This window comes from Rousettus aegyptiacus, unplaced genomic scaffold (assembly GCF_014176215.1).
Source record: "Rousettus aegyptiacus isolate mRouAeg1 unplaced genomic scaffold, mRouAeg1.p scaffold_m13_p_3, whole genome shotgun sequence".
Lineage (NCBI taxonomy): Eukaryota > Metazoa > Chordata > Mammalia > Chiroptera > Pteropodidae > Rousettus > Rousettus aegyptiacus.
This window is the reverse complement of record NW_023416306.1, coordinates 92916435-92931466: the sequence shown is the minus strand read 5'-3', so window position 1 is coordinate 92931466 and position 15032 is coordinate 92916435. Positions and strand designations below refer to the sequence as shown.

Sequence of the window (15032 nt, the reverse complement as noted above, 5' to 3'; positions counted from 1 at the left end):
CTATGTTGATAACCAGAGGAAAGATTCTTTCAACAAAATTACGAGCTATGGAGTCTAGAAAGTTATTTGAATTAATTTAAACACGTTGGTATGCAAACATGTCTACACAATGCCAAAGTGACTAATGATGATAAGTAAATAAAATGATTCAACACTTAATAATGGAACTGCTGTGTTGACTGAGTTGATTTGATACTGACAAGACAAAATCTAGAAACAGAGCTTCCTCTTTAAACAATTTATCTTAACTAATGTTTTTATTTTTAAAAAACAATCTTCACTTCCAGGGCAGAAAGTCTTCTTAGAGGGGAAAATAGGCATAGAGGGATAATAAGATTATAATTGAAATACTTTGAAATTCTTTTTGAAATTATGGTCTCATTTCTTACATATAAACAAACAGATGATACTTCTGAAGATTACCTACGTACTGCAGTGGACTGACCTTCCTAACTCATGTGAGGGATCCTTTGACTTGATTCTTTCAAATGGGAATAAATTTACTTAAAACACATTTAAATGCAAATCAAATATAAATATGTAGTTCTAACAATATGATTCTTCATCATTTTATAAGCTAGTGTCTTGTTTTCTAAGATATTTAGATGGAGATTTTATTTCCCAGAGCAAAAGATGATGGGGTGAACTAAAGGGGAAACCTATTTTTGTTTTGTGGGGTTTTTTTTTCAAGATTTAAATTAATTTATTTTTTCTTTCTGTAAAATAAAAATCTAAGGTTTAAGAAAGTAAAGGAGATTAGGCTATATTCAATGCAATGAAAATGATTGTTTTGCTTTTTATTTAAAATCTATTGCCTTATTTAAAAAGATAACTTTACATTTTTACTTACCTCAGGAAACATGGGAGGCAATAAAGTGGTATGAAAAAACAATTAATCTTCTGGTATCACAAACTCAACCTCGCTGAATTAATTTACATTTTTTTATATACTTTTTATTAGGAAAAGAAAAATTGAATAACTAAACAAATTATTTCAGAATTATTTCTAGAACACAATTTACATCATTTTATTCATTATAATTCCATCAGTATAGTAGAAATCACTAGCTATTTCAAGAAAAAATATTTAATAGAGTAAATTAAAAGATTATAAAATTGAAGGTCAGAGAAACTGTTGTTAGTGTTCAGGAAAGCAGGAAGCCAGAATTCCAGAAAACACATGATAATTTTAGGTGCCTGCAGCAAAGAAATGTGTGCTTTCCAACAGATGACTGGAAATTACTGGTACAAACTTCTAGAGGTGTTAATGACGTCTTATTTTCTTCTGTCTTACAAATGTGCAATGTCTTTTTGTTGTGAAAGAAACCTCAACTAGAACCCTACTGGCAATGGAGTCTATAAAATGTACATTCTAGGCTTCTTGCCCCTGCAGAACAGGAGAGTGTTGAAATAATGGCTCACACATCCTGGAACAATGATCTACCCTTTGGTCAGTGATCATTCAATCTGATATTCTATATCTTTTACCCTACACGTAAAATTTAAAATTTCCTTTATGTATTTATATAACTATATACCAATTCATCAAAGAAAAAAAAGTTGTGCAGAACTATTTTATATGTGTTGAGTATATTAATTTCTAAATTGTTTTATGCAAAAGTTAAAAATAAATGGATTTTCTGTTTAATCTTTTGTGTAATAAAATATAATTTAGTGACCAATCATTACAATTTGCCCAAGACTGAGAGTACTGTATCCCCATAAAATTCTTTAGTTGAAGCCCTAACCCCCAATGTTACTATATTTGAAGAGAGGGCTGTCAGGAGTTGATTAAGGTTAAATAAATTCATAAGGGAGGGGCTCTAATATGACAGCATTAGTAGCATTATAAAAAGAGATAGAGTAATTTCTCTCTTTCTGCTCTCACTCAGGGAAAGGTCACATGAGTTTGCAGTGAGAAGGAAGCCATCCGCACGCCGGGAAGAGAGCTATCATCAGAAATTAAACCTTGCAAGAACCTTAATCTTGGACTTTAAAGCCTCCAAAACTAAATAAATTAATTTCTGTTATTTAAGCCATTCAATTTGGTATTTTGTTATAGCAGCCCTAGCAGATTGATACACCTGGGGTGCAGGACTTTAGTGCTAAAACTGGAAAAGTCCTGGGCAACATAGAATGAAATGGTCACCTTACGATATACTTTAAGTAGAAAAATGTACCATAAAAAAATCTGCTGAGCTTAAATTTTGTAAGGTTAATATTCAAGAAATTTTAAGTATCTCATACATTATGTGATATCCAATTGTAATCTGTGCATCATTTAGGTGAATCATATATGTCTATGTATTACATAAATATATTTTCCTATTCATAAGAAGTGTAACATTCATTCCTTTGAATCATTTAATCTTAGTTTTTATTCATATTTTAACATTTTTGAAAGCAATTTCCTTCTCACAGTGACATCTGCCAATTATAACTGACATTTTTTTCTTTTAATAGATGCATATCAGTGCACTTTATAATTGTTAATTGTTTTACTTGTGATGAAATATTTAGTGATACTAATTAATTGTGCATGTACAAAAACTTAGATATTTCAACATAGTCTTCATCATTTCAATTACCTGTTAAAGGTATTTGTTGTTTGTTATAGTCTTAAATTGGACTTCATAGCCAAGTTCTTGATCTAAAAAATATTGGGGAATTGTTTTGGCAAAAAGAGAAAATAAAGTAGAAGGATATATTATTCACTGAAATATTTGGATAATTCTTTGATCATTGCTTATAAAGTCATTCAGGTGCCACAGGCAACTATTAAGCAAACTTTTCTTTATAATGGAAGCCTATATATTTATTTGCTTGTTTATTTTTGGTATTTTCCTGGAGGTGAGATATGTCTAGCTTTAAGTTACTATGTAGATATCAGGAAGAGGGACGTATTAGCCAGACCTCAAATAGTTTGACAAAGCTTCCAAAAGTTCATTATCGGTACACATACTATTTTGTAATCTGTATCATTTAATATAATATTAGTAAATCTCTTTGATTAAGTGATAGGAAGTTAGAATTACTATCACTGTGCCTGTAAAATGATTAATGATTTCATATGATCTGGAGGAGATAGAGTGAGTCAAACAAAATTTTGTGTCTGATCACTTGGCAGCAGAAAAAGATACAAATAAATAATAGTGTGTGTCCCTATGTGTGTGTACAGATACATATGTATATATCCACAGCTATGAAGCCATTCAAAGGGAAAACACTTACCAATGAATTTAACTCTCTGCAAGAATGTTCATACAAATATTCATTACACTTATTAACATAGAATTAAAAAGTTTACAGAGCATTCCTTCATATAAGACTAGTGGGATTTTTATAAACTCTTTGCTTATTAAAAGGAATAAAAGGAGAGCAATGACTAGTTGCAATGCCAAATAATAGAAAATTAGTGAAAAGGAAATACATCAAATACATTTTATTTAAAAATATATATATATTTATTACCTATGTAGTATACCTGAAAGGATTATAAGCAATGAAATATTACAAATATTGTGCTAGGTGTGTTTTAAAGCTCATAAAGAAGAGCTCTGAGTTTCTGAAAATCAGCCCTTTTATTGCCCCAAAGATATTATCCTAACAGAAATAAGTACTGCTTCCACAAGGAAGCCTTCTAATCCTATAACGGTCTCTGAGTTTTTAGATCCTGCCATGCTGGCCCTCCCTGAGCTTCTCAGGTTTAGTATATGGCCTGTTTTTTGTCTACACTATCTTATTCTACAGCTATAAAATATCATCTAATACGTAAGTCACCATCAAAGAAGAGACCTGTAATTCTAGTGTTCCCTATTTTCCATTGTTAAAACCATCAAACACACTTGTTTTGACAAGGGCTTCTCCACCATGGTCCTATTATTCTACTCTGTTATCCTTACAATATTCTTTGATTGATTTACTAATAACTTAATTTCTCATTTTGTCATATGCAGACATTTTATACTAATTGTATTTAATGGACTGTGAGCTACTGAAATATTTAGAATTATTGCTAGTAAATGCAAAATATGCTTACTGATAGAATATAAAATAACCAATTGGTAAACCAATGAAGATGTACATTATCTGGGAACATTGAGCTTATAAAAGTTAAACGGAGGCTAGAAGAAATATATTATTACCATTCTAAGAAACTTACAAAAATAAAGTGGTAGGCAGATTGATGTAGCAACCTAATATTTGAATATACTGAAAGCTATCTCATTATTTATTGATAACTTTTAATTTTATTATAGTGAAGATTACTATCTTCCCCTGATTGGTTGCTTTTACAACCAAAACTCATCATATTTGACTATATCAAGAGCTAGTTTTTTCTTCATATACTCTTTCTGTCATTGATGCAATCATTCGAGCATCATTGTTGGCACTACTATGAACATGTTAACCTTCTGCATGTTAACCTTCATCGTTAGTGACTTTAAATGTATGAAAACATACTTTTGTTTTATTATTAATTTTGTTTATTTATTATGATAAAAATTGCTAAATTACAAAGTTTTCAAAGCTATTTCACCTGAGATTTTAAAAAACGTTTACATTTTCTTTTATCTCCACCTGTTCTGAGATTTTGATTGGGCATAAAATAATGCAAGTAGGAAAATAAGGATGATATATGTGCCAAAAAAACATTTTCATATGATTCTTAAATTATATTAAGATGAAACAATTTGGTGTCAATAGATAGTCGAAAATTAGCTTTGATAATAAAGAATAATTAACATTAGATTTTTATTTTGTGTATTATATTTTTATAGCTTACCTTAAGTGTGTGTGTGTGTGTGTGTGTGTGTGTGTGTGTGTGTGTGTTTTAACACCGACAGCACCTGGTATTCCTAGGTGGTCTACCATCCAAGTACTAACCATGCCCAACCCTGCTTAGCTTCTGAGATCAGATGAGATTAGGCATGTTCAGGGTTGTATGACCGTAGACTTACCTTAAATGTTTAAAACAATGTTATAGCTTAAGTACAATTGTCTTCATTTTGCAGTTGGGTTAACTGAGGATACAAATATGCTAGTGTCTAATAGCTGGAAGAGGCAGGAAGAATATATTACTGAGGTCGCTCTGATTTGGAAATTGACAGTCTTTTACATGACACCTCCCTGACTTCCAAGGTGAACAATTAGTGCTATCAAAATGTCAATTGTAAAAAAAAAAAAAAAAAAAAAAGAGGAAGAATTCTAAGGAGAAGATTGAAGGCAGGCCAAGATGTCTAGAATTTATTTTTTAGGCAATAGCAAACCATTGAAGCTTTAGAATAAGAGGGTCATATGATTATCCTGGCATCACAGGCAGATTTAATTTGGCCATGGAATGCAGTTGGAATTGGCATTGGGGAACGGAGGGAGAAAACAGCTACCTGGTTATCACCATACACTACTCTAGTGATGAGTTGATAATTATATCAAATAGAGGGTTGGAAATATAAATGAAGAGGAATGAAGAAAAGAATGAAATGAAGGAATGATGGAGCAATAATACTGCTTCAGTAAAACCAATGAAAGAGTTGTTAACTGGAAAGGAAAGGGTTTCATAATTCAAGACTTTTTCACAGAAGGTGATATGGAGAGTGAACTGCATGGTGCAGAACAAGGGGGCAGTGGAACACAAAAGTGAGGAACATCAGGAATGGGGCCAGAGAAATGGCCAAGGATTAAATATAGTACATGTTCCCCCTTCCTACTTGGGTCGCTTAGAAATGCCTCAGGAGAGTAGTGAGGAGAACAGCAAGGATAAGACTGGATTTCTTACTGGAAAAAGTGGACAAATGTTTGTCAGCACTGAGCTGATTGAGAAGGGAAGGTTCCATGGTGAGACGCCCATTTGGAAGAATGTACAAAAGGCTGACATGAGAATAAGATGGCAGGCACCAACTTTATTGTATGGAGTGCAGTTCTATTGGGGGAAGTGCAGTATTGCTAACACTTCCACTCCCTTTCTGTTCCCCAGGGGACTGCATGGCTCCACATACAACAGAGTACAATAGTGACATTCAGCCACACATACATGATACAATAAGCTAAAGCATGTTTACATATTTTAGGCACAGGTGCCCTAATACACTATTATAACACATTCTAAACCTGGGGTCCTATTCCTAGCCGGGAGACTGGATTATAGCCAGACCTTAGACCAGCCTGTCCTGGTACCTACAGTGTTAAATCCATCAAATTTCAAATTGGGAGTGTGAGTCTAAATGTGATACACTTGTGCTCTGTGGCAGGTGAAGGAAGGTAAAATCAAATAGTTTTTATTATACCTATTATAATTTTTGTTCTCTTTAAAAAATTTCCATATGTCTCATAAGATTTCAGAGAAAGAAAATTAGTCCACTGAATTACTTTGTTATTTAAAAAAAAATTTACTGTATGTCTGGCTATGTCCCATTTTTTTCAACATATAAATTTTGGGAGAAGATCTTCTCTCTATTGTCCTTGGTAAGTCTTCCCAGAGCTATGTTAAGTTTATTAATCTTTCCAAAGAATCAAGTTTTGGATGACCCCTTTATTGTATATTACCATTATATTTTAATTTTATTTTTTTCCATTTATTTACTTTTATTTACTTTTTAATTTGCTTTCTATTATGTTGGTTTCTCTTTTAGCACTTCTTTATTTTAATATTTCTCACTAAGTATAGATGATAATGCATCATACTAAGTTTGGCATGTCATATTTTCATTGACATTCAATCACATATCATTTTATTTTAATTTCTTCTTTGACACAGGAAGTATTTAGATATTATTTATATTCTGTATTTTTAGTATCTCCTGTTATTTTTACTGTCTGTTATTATTAATATTGCCTCAATATCTTTGGCATTCTGTGTTTTTATTACAATGTCTCTGATAATATTCTATTCGTCCTCATTGAAATATTTTGTGCTTCAATAAGAATCTGAAGAAATAAGTCAGTCATATCCAATCTGGAAAACATCTTTGACTATTATCTCCTCAAATATTGTCTCTATCCTCAATATTTTTTATATTTATTGTGCAATTGTAATTATCTCCTCTCTTTCATATATCTCCTCTCTTTGTCTTTGTCTGTATTTGGTATAATTTCTTGATTTTATTTTTCTCTTTATTTAAGTCTAATTTCAAGTATTATGTTTTTTTTTTTAGAAATTACATTTTAAAATCAAATGTAGTGCTTTTAGTAGTCTTTTCCTACTTATATTTTTTATTGTGGTTTGCTTTTTTTAAAAAACCATATTTTTATAAACATAAAAATTGGCTTTCCCATCCATTCAATGGCTGGCCTACGGCCAGTGATCCTCAAGGAAGGACACCATTTTATTTCAAATCAAAGCCAAGCCTTAAAAAAAAAACAAAAAAGGAAAGATTTTCTATCTTTCTTAATCTAAGATTTGAAATGTTTGTTTGTTTGGTTGGTTGGTTTATCTACTCTGCAGGGACTCGAGTATGTTTTATCCTCTTTACATGGCTGTTAAAACCAACACTTTAATCCCCTATATATTGTAAGTACCCTCAAAGTGTCCTGTGGAGTCAGCAGTCTCTTTTTCGCATTCGCTTTATTATTGGCTAGATTAGTTTTCTATTGCTACTATAAGGAATAACCATAAACTTTTTAGCTTAAATAATATACATTTATTATCTTGCAGTTCTGGAGATCAGAAGTCTGACCCAGGCCTCAATGGGCTAAAATCAAGGTGTTGGCAGGGATGTACGTATTTCTTTCTGAAGGCTCTTGGCGGGGTAGGTGTGTGTCTCCATTTCATGGTTATTTTTATCTGTATAAGGTTCCTGGAATTCATGACTTGTGACCTTCTTCCTCCATCTTTAAGGCTAGCAACATCGCAGCTCTCTGAACCTTCCTACGTCATCACATCTCCATTTAACCACAGCCAAAGGTTCTCTGCTTTTAAAGACTCATGTAATCAGATTGGACCCAAATGGAAAATACAGGATAATGTCCCCATCTCAAAGTCCATAACCTTAATGACACCAACAAACTCCCTCTTCAGTGTATTCACAAATTCCAGGCGTTAGGGCATGGATATCTTTAGGGGCTGTTATTCTGCTTACCATACAGTCATGAAGATGTCTCTTCTTTTGTGCAAACTTACTCATACATTTGAAAAATAAATATATTCAACTAGAAGTTCATATTGTTGCTAAATGGGAGATTATAGGATATATGTTGACAAAATTGCAGAAAGAAAAATTATCGAGTACTCTCCAAGACTCCCTGTCTTCATCCACTACTTAATATTCATATGCCTCCCTACCTTGAGTGTATCCAGTAAGTACTAGTGCAATACCTTCAGTGCTAACATATCCTAATCTCACCAACAACTCTAAATGGTGAGGGATTTTCTTACGAAGCTCTCAAGGAAGCCTAAACCAAGACAGTTCACCAAATTTCACTAATTCTTTGTCTCTTTAAACCTCAGTAACCCAGAGAAGTTGGACAGTATTTGATGGTGATATAGGAAACGCTCTAGGAATTGCTCGTATGCTGCAAAAATGTTCACACTGTGCTTTAATCAGCATTAGGCCCTATGGGAACACAGTTGATGCTGAGATATTCTTTTGTTCTTTGTAGATATACTATTTTTATCATCAGAACTGAAAATGTACTACCAGAGCCTCATCATAATAATACAGATCAAGGAAAAAATTCCACTGGTTTATGGCTACTCCAGGAGTCAAGCTGTTTAGAAAAGTAATGATGGCTTAAAAAATCACCTTGAGATGAACACAGTTCTTAAAAAGAAATTCTCAATAGTAATGAGAGAAAAACACAACAGTAAGGTATTTAAAGCTATAATGTATGAAATAAAATACAAAATTTGATTTGTTGTGTACTTGGAATCCTCAGGTGTTCTGAATTATAATTATGTCATATAATTAAATGTCATTATGTTTAAGGAGATTAGACATTTAAGTCAAATACATTATTAGTGCCTTAAAGTGGTACTGCTGTCATTTAGGACAATGAAAGTTAAGAGAAATTAAAACTATCATGTAAGTTTTAAAAACTATTGAGAATAGTGGGAATGCATCCTAGAGGTTACTTCTTAACAGGAGAAGAAATAGTCGTGTGGCCTTCAAAAGAGAAAATTCTTGGAGAGACAACAAAGACATCAAAGAAATGATGAAAAAGGGGTGGGGCCAATAGATCCCAGACTCAATGTGATATCTCAGTATTGTAAATAATTCCAAACTGAGGTATATAATTGTCGCAAGAGATTCTTGTAAACTATCAAATAATTTACAAAGGGTTAATCAAAATAGAGTAAATAATTACTTTGAAAACGTTATATCAATGCAAATAATTTTTGTTGTTGAACTTTGTATTCATTGTAAATATTTATGTGTTAAATTAGCTTTGCTTTTCTTTTAATACAGAAATAGAATTATCTTCACTTTCTGTTTTAGTAGAGTTTCTTTCTTTTTTCTTTTTTCTTTTTTTTTTACGTTCTCTTAATCAAAAAGACTGAAATACCAGCTATTGATTGTGTGACTGTAATTGATCTGGCAGTGGAAAGTGGAATTTTTCCAGTTGATGCGGTGATTAGAATTGATTTAGCAGTAGAACTCATAAAAGAGTCAATAAAATACAGAGAATAAGGCAACAACTGCTTTTAGAAAAGACTGTAATTCAATTACAGCGGTCAGTTCTACCCACCTTAATTAATCTAGTCAGCATTCAGCAGGGAACTGAAGTTGCTATTTTAGGTTGACTCTTTAGAAACTGGCCTAGAGTTCTTAGAAAAAGAGTCATTTTCCATTATGGTTTTAAAATCTAGTCACATATTTACTAGTAGCATGTTTTCAGTTCTTTATACTTCACCTTCCTATTAGAAATAGGTTCCTAAAAATAGTAAGTGTGTGTTAGCCACAAGTGTTATTAGTTACAAAATTGTGACAAGCTCTAAATTATTCAAAGTATGCTATTTCATAATTTTTAGCAGTTATTGACAATGTACTGTCATATTTATAAACTGTGTTTAACTCTTGTCCTCAATATTTTTCTATAATATTCAGAATTGTAGGATATGTTTTCTATATATTTCTTTGTTTATTATAAGCTAATAATTATTTATTAATATCTCTCCTTAATTTTAATAGTTTTTGTTCTTCCTCGCTTCTGCAGTCTTTCTTTTCTTATTTTGATGCTTTTTATCTGTTCTAATTTTATATCTGCTTCAGCTAAGGTTTTATCATACTTTACTATTTTGTCAAAGGTCAATTATTTTCTTTTACTTCTTAAAATATTTGGATCTTTGATATGTAAATCAGTTCTCAATAGCTGCAAAATATTTTTATCATAAACTCTTAATGAAACCTACAATTCTTATAAACTCTTCCTTAAAAGTTAATTTATTTTTTATCAAAGTAATAAATGTATCTGGTTCAAGATATACTAGTGCTAAATACCTTGTAATGACAAATAGCAATCACTTCTGCTCTAATCCTATCCACCATCTCTATTATTTGCAATGATAATGTTTGCATTTTTAGCTTTTTAAAATTTTACCTCAATATCTTACTAATTTTGTTACACTGCTGTTTTTGATTCATACAATTTAAATAAATGTCGATTTTCTGCTACATAATTGGAAATATAGTTCTCTTTACCATTAGCCATTTTCCTTCCTCTTCCCCCAACCCTCACAACACTTTGTCAGTTTTTGTTTAGCATCAGCCAGTAAGTTATACTAATGCAAGAAGACTCAGACTGCTGGTGATATGACAGAATAAAGAGCCCATGTAGGAAAGAAAATCAATGCACTTCTTTCCTAAAGCAAATCTTGTATGAAGAATAATACACATAAAAAAAAAAAGTGTGCTTATTGATATAGTTGATTTTCTCATGCAAAACTGGCTGAAACAACTGATCTCTTTCCTATATGGTAATGTACAGTCTAAAGACTGGTAGCAGTCAGGAAACCACGTTTTGAGTAGCAAGGTTAGTATAGTGTTATTTCTTTGTCATAACACAATTTTTTTTTCTTGAATTAAGTATTAGTTCACTCTTCTCATTTGTTCAGTTTGTTAATTTTGTAAGTCCCAAATTTCTGACAAAATTTTTTCCAAACATAAATATATTTTCCTCCTAAATCAATAATAGATTGTTGAGATTATTATTAGTAGTAGTAGTAGTAGTAGTCTTTGTTTACATAATTCTCTGAATTTCTTCTACAATAATGGATTGGGAATTCCCCCTCCCTGCTGCAAATCTTCATCATGGCATTTTAGGGAAATGTGCTAGGGGCACCTTGACTCTCTGTTGAATTCCTAGTCTCCTGAATCCTATATCTTCTTTATTCTTTATTAACTCCCTCATTTTACTGAATAAAAAAATCACTTTCGAGACCTTAATAATTATGCTATATATAAAATTCTAGGATGAAGTAATATTCTCTGAAATTTTTGAAGGCTTGTTTCCAATGTTTTCTAGGATACACTATGCTATTGAGCTTTTTGATGCCATTCTGAATACTGTTTTGTGGTGTTTGCATAAGTTTTTGGTTCTCTTTCAAAGTATTTACAACTTGATCTTTCTCACTGCTGTAATCTATATTCAGTTAGTTAACTTGCAATTAAGTGTGTCCTCTTGATAAGTACATTTAGACATTTCAAGTCTTGGAAGTATTTTGGTAATATTTCTTTGATAGGTTGTTTCTTTCTGTTTCTTGTCCTTTTTCTTTTTGGAAGTCCTTCCTGTAAAACTTTTTATTCTAATTTTCTTTCTTAATTCTGTCCTCCTACATTTTTTTTTTTTAATTTTAGGCATTCTCTTTTTAATATCTGGAAGTTCTTTCTTGTTCTCTGTTATTTTGTCATCTTGTCTTTGAACAAAATGCCTTCTTTTATCTTTCTAGGGATACCAATTATAGATATGTTTTTTAAAAACACATTTTTCACTATCCACATTTTTATGTTTCATTCCCATTTCCTGCCTTTTTATTTTGTCTATTTTAGTTTCTTCTTTTTTAGATGGAGGCTTTTCCTCAAATATCTGATAATTTCTGATGGAGCATTTATACTTAAAAGTAAGGCATTAAGCATGGATTGGAATCGATATTGCCATGAGATGAGTTTATTAAGTGCATGATTTTAATGAAGGGTGAACAAGGGGCAAGCCCTCTTTTCTAGTGAGATGCTCTCAGTAATTAGCATTTTTAAAAATAATTTCTGTTTAGCCATTTAGTTTCAGTAGTCTACTGTCTTTCAATGACATTACAGAACACTTTATTACCAGCGTTTTGTATGCAACATATGTGAAGTTTATTTGTGATAGTTCATTGACTGCTTTGGAAGACAAAGGGTAATAGGTGGTCCTATTCGAACACAAGACTTTTACATAATTCTTGATTTTTAGCCCCTTTTCTGACCACTGATTGCCTTGTATGTGGAACCACCAATTGGCAGCCTATCAGGATGTGGTAGGTAATATCGTTTCCCTTTTTACTTGTCTCTCCTACTCCAAACATTGTGTGTATTTTCTTTCATAATTTAAAACAGATTCTACCATTTGTTCCCTTTTCCAAAATTTACTGAAATCGCATACTTATTATTTTTTTCTATGTTCATTATATAAACAATACTTTCTTTCATTCTTGCTTATTGTCCCATTAGTGGCTTTTTTTGGAAGAAAAGAAATAAATGCATGTAGTCATTTTTCTATTTTTAACTAAAAGGCTCCTCTTTATGTGGTGTAGTTATTCAAAATTTGCATGTATTTAACTCTAGACATGGTATTATTTGTATGATTAATTTTAAATCATTAAGAAATAAACCACAGAAAAGTAAACAGTGCTACTTCCAACTTGTCACTTGTCAGTACAAACTTAAAAATTATAAAGCATGATATTCATAGAATCACAAGGATCAAGTTACTTTAGTCCAATGATTTTATAAAAATTTTGCTTGTATGTTTTAAAGAAATATACACATACATTTATGTACAAAGCTCTCTAAGTTCTACACACAGAGATATGGACATATATGTATTTTTATTATAAGCATTTTGTCTTTGAAAATACCTTGCCTTTTCTCTAATAACAAAACTCTTTTCACTAGAAGAGTCAAGGGTTACTTTTATCTCCAGATATGTGAAAGAGCTGTTGCAGAAATTTATTAGTTTATTGTACAATCTTTGTAAAATTTTTATCTGCCACTGAATGCTTAATAAAACTTAAAAAAATTATTCTTTTTGGCTCCAGATAGAACTGAAACTTAAGTGGATTTCAAACTCAGGAAGAACAGATACCCCAAATACTACACAGGGTAGAATCAATCAGTGGAAAAGGTAATCCTAGAATTTTTGTATATGTATTTCTAACAGTACATTTTTTTTACCAATCATAAAATCTCAAGCATGACAGATATCTTAAAAGTCCCAATATAATTTCCCAAGAGATTACTATAATAAAAGGGAAATGGTGGATATTTGGAGTAGAGTTAGAAAAGGAAAATGATTCAGACACAAATTCTACTTTTATTTGACTGCAGTCAAATATAAGGATTATATTGAAAGTGATGTTCCTTAGAATTTCAATCTGAAACATACATGTGCGTGTATACATATATACACATAATAATAATATATATGTATATATTATATGTACATACTATATATGTGTATATATGTAATTAAATGAAACCAGAATATTTGAGGCTAACCTCAAACAGTATATTCATATTTATATAACATATACATTTTTTGTTGTTATCAGATTTGAGATTATAATGGTGCAGACTTGATTATAATGGTGCAAAATACATGATAGTTCATGTATTTTGATGTTAATGGACCTAAGAAATTATTTAGAGCTTATTCTAGTTTTAGCATATATCTAGTTTAATGATATGTAATGCTTTCAATATATTGCATAATTACATACTTATATATGTAAGTAAAAATTTATAAAACCATTTTCAAACTCATTATGAGTCCTATTATTATGAAAGTGTGGAAGGAAAATGTATTCTGTCACATACAGTATATCTATCTATCTATATATATATATATTTACTTTCTTTCAATAATAATTTTAGGAATAAACTAGATATTTATTTCACAAATTGTACAGTTTAAGTTCATTAAATTTATCTAGTTTTCAGAAGTCCCTGGGTCTCCTTTGTTCAATAGGAAATGAAAACATATTTTTCTTCTATTCTCACTGACTTATGACCCACAGTAATATTGAAAGTGTTTAAAGGAGAATACGAATATAAAATAGCACATAAAATGGTGAGTGGCACAAGTTGAAAAATAAAATATTTACAGAGAAGTTTCTTAGATGTCTTTGAACAATTTTGTTGGTTCAATTTCAATCCTACTGTTTTGATTCATGTGGTTACATGCATTTTTATTTGATAGTCAAGTCTAAGCTCATCAGTATAATTGCTTAGTCTATATCTTCATTCATTTTGTCTTTGAAACTGTTATTTCCTTAGAAATATTAAGACTACAGAAACTATATTAGAAGCAGCTAAAGATATCTTAATTCTCCACTAAATATAAATATTTTGTCTCCTCATTAAGGAAACTAAATAGCACTCCCCTGAAGCAGTAAGAATATAAACCACTAACTGGGAAGAAAAGGTAACTTCTCTAATGGAACTTAAAATATAAGATCTCATTTAAGCTTATCCAATTCCACTGCCTTTGCCATAATTTAAGCCTCCATCCCCTCTCATCGGGATGAATTTCTTAATCTATAAATCTTCACATATTTTAGTGCTTTATTTTTTCTTCATATTATCGACATAGTTATTTTAATAAAATGTATGTTCTCATACTACAATCATAATGGCATTCCAAAGAAAGCCAAACTCCTTTGTGTAGCAGATCAATCTGTACATTCTCTTTTCCTAACCAGGCTTCCTCTCCGATTCTTCATTTATTCATCTTTTACTCCCTTCTTGGAAACTCTACAAACACTCCAATCCCCACTGCGCTACCCAAGGGAGCTTTGGGTTTTCCTCTCAAACCCCAGCCTCTGCTCCTGTTGTTTCTCAGTC

The 15032-nt window shown here is 31.3% G+C and overlaps 1 pseudogene; it reads right to left on the bottom strand.

Moving 5' to 3' along the window:
- Nucleotides 1–4838: 4838 nt before the first annotated feature.
- On the bottom strand, nucleotides 4839–4957 carry LOC118601383 (annotated as a pseudogene).
- Nucleotides 4958–15032: the final 10075 nt, after the last annotated feature.